This window comes from Mycteria americana, chromosome 1 (genome assembly GCF_035582795.1).
Source record: "Mycteria americana isolate JAX WOST 10 ecotype Jacksonville Zoo and Gardens chromosome 1, USCA_MyAme_1.0, whole genome shotgun sequence".
Classification (NCBI taxonomy): Eukaryota; Metazoa; Chordata; class Aves; order Ciconiiformes; family Ciconiidae; genus Mycteria; species Mycteria americana.
Window position 1 is genome coordinate 8,710,081 of NC_134365.1, and position 6,000 is coordinate 8,716,080.

The 6,000-nt window shown below is 47.4% G+C and overlaps 1 protein-coding gene across 1 annotated transcript in view; it reads right to left on the reverse strand.

Annotated features, from left to right (window-relative positions):
• The window catches only part of DMTF1 (cyclin D binding myb like transcription factor 1), a 31,091-nt gene extending 28,751 nt beyond the window's left edge, over window positions 1-2,340 (reverse strand). Inside the window, exon 1 of the mRNA XM_075488452.1 lies at window positions 2,182-2,340. The gene's annotated coding sequence lies outside the window, so the exon portion shown is untranslated. The remainder of the gene's footprint in view (window positions 1-2,181) is intronic.
• Between the last annotated feature and the right edge of the window lie 3,660 nt (window positions 2,341-6,000).

Here is a 6,000-nt window from a genome sequence, read left to right on the forward strand (position 1 = left end):
ACACAGAAATTGTCTTTAACAGCTGCAACAATGGACCTAAGAGGGGACCAAACCACACAGGTATCAAACAGAAGGACCCAAAGACCTGAGTTTGAGACACACAAAGATTTATTAAACTGTATCAGCACGAGATTACAGTCCTTTAGGAACAGTTACATTCTACTCACCAGTGGTATTCAGAGAAGTGGGCCGTCACAGAAACAGAATATATGGGAGACACAATGGGACAAACTGTTGTCATTTGCATCGATCCAAATTTGGCAGAACTCCATGAGTTCTAGCCTATCCATTGATATTTTAATAAAAAGCACTGAGTATGCTTTAAATGTCACACGGCGGGGGAAGCTAAGTCCTAGCTCTTTCAAAAGCAAAAACACAGCAAGTTTTAAGTTTACTTTTTCAGTAATAGAAAATGGCTCTCAGGCACAAGATTATGACTATGGATAAAAATCTTGACAAGTACGATACGTACTAAAATATATATTCTTTTTTTTCATGTAAATCCAATTTCATTCTAAGCATTCCAGTAACTTCTTCACCTTTATAAACAACAGGCAGAAATTTAGCATGCAATAAGATATGAAAAGTTAATTGTTATCCTAACTGTACACGGCGTTAAGACTGATACGCAAAGCGACAGCTCTGTTGCTTTCTGATGGACAGATGAGTATAGAATTAATGCTCATAAATAAGGGACTATTAGAATAGGTAAAATACTGTACGGACACATGGAGGTCCTTGCCTCTTATATACTCACCTTTTATAATTTTGAGTGGTTAAGACAAAAATCAGTATTTTTAGGCATTCTATTTAAGGAGTTTTCATTAATGTTCAATCTTTTTGGGAAGTCATAAAACATCATCTAGAAAGTTTCAGCAAGTGTCTGGAAAATAAGCATGAAGTTGTTGCCATTATTATATTCATGTGGATTGATGGAAACGAGAATTTGAATGGGATGTGTCCATCTCATTACAAAGCCTATCTCTCCGGGTTTTGCAAAGGGATTTTAACTATGCTGTCAAGACGCCAACTTACATCTAGGGCCAGAGCAGCGCTGGCAAACAAAAAGCATTTTCTAGATTACTTCAACACATAACTTACAATGGCCAGGTGGGGCTGAACAATGGTAACTCTATGTGAATAAATATGTGCAAACACTATCTGTCAGCTAAAGAGGTAGCTAATAAAGTATAATATGCTTCACTGTGCCCAGGTGCACAACCAAGAATAAAGAGACCTCAAAAACAAAGGAAAAAAAGGCTTGTCCGACCGGAATCCTTTAATTTGGCAAAATAGAGCGTAACTCTAGTGCAGAAAAGCCTGGTACCGCTTTTAGATGAAAGCCCTGATCTTGGTAGAGTTACACATTTCAGACTCCACTTAAAAATAAAACCCCAAGCAACTTCAAATCACAACTCTCACTGGAAAAAAAAAGATTATGAAACAGAACAAATAAAAGCCACAATCTTAGGATACCCCAACTGCAGGCACAGCGAGGGGAAACCGGGAGATTTAAACGTGTTCGTGCAGGTGGCCTTTTATTACAGACATCAAGGTAAGGGGAAGCGAGTTTAAAACAGAAATAGCAAAAAAAAAAAAAAACCCCGCACACCAAAAAACCAACCCCGCACGCCGCCCTTCCCTTCCCCTGCCCTCTCAAGGGAGCCGAGGTTTGGTAATTTCCAAGTTTTTCCCCTATTTTGCCGCGCCGCCCCTTCCAAATTTCTTTCTGCGCAGCGCTCCCGGCGCCCGGCAGCACCCCGGGAAGGCGGGGAACAACAGACCACGGCCCGGGGGAGAAAGCCGGCGTGCGGCAGCGGCCCTGCCAGCCCTGCCCCAGCCCCCGGGGCGGGGGCAGCGCCCCGCAGGCGGCGGCTCCGAGCCTCAGGGCCCGCCTCAGCCCCCCGCTGCCCCCCGGCCGCCAGCGCCGCCATTTGGTCCCGGGCCGCCGCCGCCATTTTCCCATCCTCTCGGCGGGCGGCGACGCTGGCCGAAACCGCTGCCAGATCCGCTGCCAGCCCAACCCGGCCCGGCCCGGCCCAGCCCAGTCCGGCCGCGGCCGAGGTGTGGGGCCGGACATGGCCGCCTCCCCCTCCCGATCCCCTCAGCCTGCCCCGCTCCGTCGCCGCCGCTGCCCGGCCGCTCCCGGCCCTCTCAGCCCGCAGGCCCCCGCGCACTTACTTCCTGTTTTGGGTCCGGGCACTTGAGAAACCAGGATGGAGACTCCCAAGTACCAGGATGGAGGCGCCGAGCGGCAGCGAGCGGCGAGTGGGGGAGGCGGAGGCAGCGGCGGGGCAAGGCGCAGGCAGCCCGCGAGCCCGCCGGAAGGGCCCGCCGCCCGCCCGCCCGTCGCTTCCGCCCTGCCGCGGCGCCACAAAGCGCACGGCGCGGGGTCCGGCGCGGCGGTGGTGCCACAAAGCGCACGGCGCCTCTTCCTTCCTCGCTGCTGGGGAGGCGGGAAGGGTCCCCCGTGCCCGGCCCTGAGGGAAAGTCCCCCTTTACAGCCACGCTTCCTTCATGGCTCGCTCCTCATTGCCCTCCTGCCTAACGACCTGGAAAAAAAAAGGTGTAGTATCAAAAAATGAGCATTAAAAACGAGAATAAGGAAGCGCCTAGCAGTGTGCAGATTGTGGTCTTCGTCGCCGCATGGGGTGGGTGCGCGCAGGTGCCCTGGCCCTTCGCAAAAATAAGTCACCCGCTGAGCCTCCTCACAGACAAACGGGGTAGATCAAGGCAAGAGGGTGAGCGCAATCCCCTGCCCGCAATCTTAGGTGTAAAAACCTCATTACATCTCTACCACAAAGCCCCTTTTTGGCTACTTCCTTTGTGGTAGACCTCCAGCTGCGTCCTCCCCCAAACCTTGGGAGCTTTAAAATGTGCTCTTGTCCCCTGTGAACAGCTTTTCTGCAAACCTTCCTCACAGGCTGTAGGCATCCCAAAGCCTTGGGAGAGGCTTCCAGAGTCTGTTTGCCAGTCAGGATTCAGTTGTCCTAAATGTCTGGTGCCTCTTAATACCTTAAAACCCCAAAAGCATCAAAGATGGGTGCAGGGGACTGGTCAGCATGACCAGGGGAACCCTGTGCGATTCTAAAGCAGCAACTGGAGGGAGGCCAAGCAGGACAGATGCCCCATATAGAATCATAGAATCATTTGGGTTGGAAAAGATCTTTAAGATCATCAAGTCCAACAGTGAACCTCGCACTGCCAAGTCCACTACTAAACCATGTCCCTAAGCACCACATCTACATGGCTTTTAAATACCTCCAGGGATGGTGACTCCACCACTTCCCTGGGCAGCCTGTTCCAATGCTTGACAACCCTTTCGGTGAAGACATTTTTCCTAATATCCAGTCTAAACCTCCCCTGGTGCAACTTGAGGCCATTTCTTCTTGTCCTATGGCTTGTTACTTGGGAGAAGAGACCGACACCCACCTCTCTACAACCTCCTTCCAGGGAGTTGTAAAGAGCGATGAGGTCTCCCCTCAGCCTCCTTTTCTCCAGGCTAAACAACCCCAGTTCTAAACAACCCCTATAGTCTAGGATATCTCAAATGGGGCTAGATGGCTATGGTTAGGCAACTGCATCTTGCACATAAGGTTTTGGGTGGCTCTGTTTGCCCTGAGCATGCTTCGAGGTACTGGGGTGAACAGAGTCCTCCCTGCATGGCTATTCCCAGGAAGTTTCTGTGGAAGAGGGTGCAGCAAAGCTTGGTTTCACTGTCTCTTACTCTAGATTAAAACATAGTCATGAACAAAACCTGGGGATTTGCACCCGTAAAATAAAGGTTTGTAGCTGGGACGTGGAAACAGCGGGGCTAAGACTCAGAATTGTAATGGGGAGACAAGGCAGGGTAGGGAGGAGATACTGCACATAGAATTATGGTGGTGAAAGAATGGAGATGAAATGCATGGCTGGCACAAGAATGTAGCAGGGATAAGGAGCTGAAAGCAGCATTTGTAGCATCTGTTTTGTTCGAAGCACACTTAGATTAACTCTGCTGTCAGTGTACTTGTTCTTTCTGGACATCAAACCTCAGCGATCTCAAATTCCACGTCCAGTAATTGACTTCCATGGAAAAGTTTGTTTTAAGTGCTCAGTGCCCTTAGGCACTCCTTGGCCAAAGTAGACGTACAGTTCACTTTTCCGGGGTTGCATACAGCTGTTGGATTCAACAGCCCATGATCTCTTGCAGCTCCCTGATTTTTTTTCCCCAATTTTTGCAGCAAATGAAGTGGGGACCCTTCATTTGCCCTTTTTGAAGTACATCTCTCCTTTTTTTTTTTTTTTCCCAAGGCGGCTGTGGTCTTGCTTTAAAAATAACAGGATACAATTTAGGTGAGCTATACCGAAATGCATAATCAGGAGGCTGAATTCAGACTGTCCAGGAAGCAATAATTTTGACATTTCATATATGTCTTCACCATGTGAAAATTTCTAGGAAGACTTCATGTAGTAAGCGGCAAACATGAAAAGGACGCCTTCCATATCATGCTTATTTTGTCCATATGTTATCCCCTCAGTTATGAGCATTTTTCATGCTGGGTATAAAGTCTTTCTCCTTATTCTCTTTTTATCTTATTTATCTGTATGTACCTTGTAGAAAACAATATTTTAACTGCAAAATCTGTACCTGCTTTTATGTAGTGTTGTTATTCTGGGATGCGTTGTAGTGCGTTATGATGATGGTAAGCCATCGCTGCCAGATCATGTGGCAGCGCTTTCTGGACTGGGGCACTGGGAACCTTATGCTACCGTCCTGCATTTTAGTCACGGATCTGCAAGACTTTTTGCACAGTTTTGGGATCATGACCCCTGTATGTGCCCCATTCCTTGTTTGTGCAATGGAAATAATATCACTTTCCTCACAGATACATGATAAAACCACACTCAGGAACATTTACTTTGTATCAAATTCAGGATATATGTAGAAAAAGCAATGAGTGGAGTTCTCTGGCGTTTCCTGAACAGGATGAAATCTTACTCTGTTTACGGACTCTTGTTCTGTGAAGCAAGTGATGTTCGTGGATCCTGAGTTGTCTCGTGTTAAGGAAACAATTACATGCGTATATACGTCTTTAAGTTGATGAAAGAACCAAACACAGACCTAACAATCTCTTTTTTAAATAGCAGTTAGTTTTTACCCATCCATCCGCAGTTTTCTTCCAGAGGATCTATGTTCCTGGTAGCCACCAGGTGTCTCTACTGCAACGTGCTCTGGACCCACCAGTTGCATCTCAGAGATGGAACTTTTCTCCCTTGAAGTTAAAGCTAAATTAGCATTGCTCTGTAGGTACAGTATGCTCACTCCGCATCAGGCATTAGGAGAAAAGTGAGACTGTGGCACTGCTTGATAAGAAGAAGACATGAGACGGAGGATCGCCAACATGCTGATAACTCACCATGGTGTTCAGTAAATCTTGAAGGCAAAGCATAAACTCTTAATAATTCTAGATCTGATTACATGGACAGTGACAGGAAGTATAGCAGACTGAAAGCTTGGTATAGATCCTTTTTCTTAATAGAAGAAAAAAGGTTTCATTCTGCAAGATTCAAGAGCAGAAAAGCAAAACGTAGAAGTTAGAGATGGCCTTGAATTATATGTATTAAATACTGGGAGGTGGGCAGGGTGGATGATGTACAAGATGACAAGCAGTGTGTTTGGCCTTAGTAGCTTGCTTTTGAACTGACCCGTAAGAGTATGTATGGTGTAAATATGAAGTAGGTGACAGAGAGCAGTTGTAATCAATATTGGAAGCCCTGAAGCAGATTTTGATGTAGCTGCAAGAGAAAATCATAGAGCTTGGTTATATGATCAAATCCATGGGCTGGGGCATGACTACATGGCTTACTGCCTTCTGCCTCTCAGGTTAGGGAGACTGGCATGCCAGGTGATTGATGTGCAGCTAAGGGCCAGGGGGTAGGAAGGGCTGGTGGAGCAGTTGCAGGGATGGGTGGGTAGCACGGATGAACTGACACAGGGATCTCCCTGATGTCAATCAG